Consider the following 1,404-nt stretch of genomic DNA (forward strand, 5'->3'; position numbering starts at 1 on the left):
GTCTGCAATGAACGTCCTTGAGCCCCTGTATCTGTATATTTGTATTTAATGACCCTTTTCCAATAAAGTCTGAAATCTTTGTGCAGTTTCAAGTCATTTCAGGACAATGCACATAACTTACAAGACTAGTTGATATTGCCAGAAGCAACATAATTCAAATCTTTAAAGGCATTAAATTAATATACAATTATAATTTGGAGATAAATTCCTTTTATTTGTGAAAATACGAAGGTGCATTGAAGCTACAAAATTAACTGATTAAAAAAACCGCACGTGACTTTACATGAGCATACTCTATCTGTCATTCTATTTCTAGTCAGGCATTTTAAAGTACCACCTACAGCCGAAACGTCTACGTCTGAATAATTTATGTATGTTCCATTCTTGAGCCAATCAAGTCAAAAGTGTATTTGGAGTAGGGATGTTCATTTTAACTGGTTAACCGACCGAAAGAATTTTTGACCGATTAATACAATCAGTTAAACGGTTTAAAAAGTCATTTATTTATCCTTTCAATTAACAGTACTATTTAGAAAAGAACAAGACATTTTTTCCTTCTAACGGTGGAAGCAACTACTCCTTTTAGTCATAAAGATAATCGGAATTGTGAAAGGTTTGCTTTTATTTGTGTACATTCACAATAAAAACAAATCTTTGTGCTTTTGCAAAAAAAGCCTAAAGAAAAATATATATAAATATATTTTTGCGCATGTAAAATGAATCCCCGGAAATCAAATGTTAGTATTTTTAACGGGTCACAAACACCTATCCTTTCTAATTTAATTCAATTCTAATTTAAAATAATCTTGTCGGTTAACGGTTAATAATCGGGTAATGAGCGTCGGTTGTCTGTTAGGAAAAATAACCGAAATGAACATCCCTAATTTGGAGTTTCGGCGTGAGAGTGCCCTCTGGCCTTCGGATGGAGATTTACTTCTGATCACAGAACCGTGCTTCACTGAAAGATACGCATGACAATCGCAGCTTCTGCCTAATCGTGATTTATCGCCTTTGCGATTTAATTCCGATTAATCGTGCAGCCTTAGTTTATAGGTTGTGGTTAGGATAGTCAGTTAACCTATTAAAATAATATTTGCAAATAGATCTAGTTCTTAAACTATTAACTTCTATTTTTTAACTATTTTACTCATCTTCTCTTTTAACGCATGACACAGCTTCTGCCTAATCGTGATTTATCGCCTTTGCGATTTAATTCCGATTAATCGTGCAGCCCTAGGATGGATAGTATGAACATTGGGACGCAGGGAATGTCTTTATGAATGGGTCACTGAATCATTGACTCACTTGATTCATTCATTAATGAAACACAGCGGTGTTGCTCAGAGACACACAACAGTTGGGGTTATGCGCAACAGACTTCTGTATTCTGTTAACCGGGTCTCG

This window comes from Sinocyclocheilus rhinocerous, unplaced genomic scaffold (genome assembly GCF_001515625.1).
Source record: "Sinocyclocheilus rhinocerous isolate Xijiao unplaced genomic scaffold, SAMN03320098_v1.1 scaffold712, whole genome shotgun sequence".
Lineage (NCBI taxonomy): Eukaryota > Metazoa > Chordata > Actinopteri > Cypriniformes > Cyprinidae > Sinocyclocheilus > Sinocyclocheilus rhinocerous.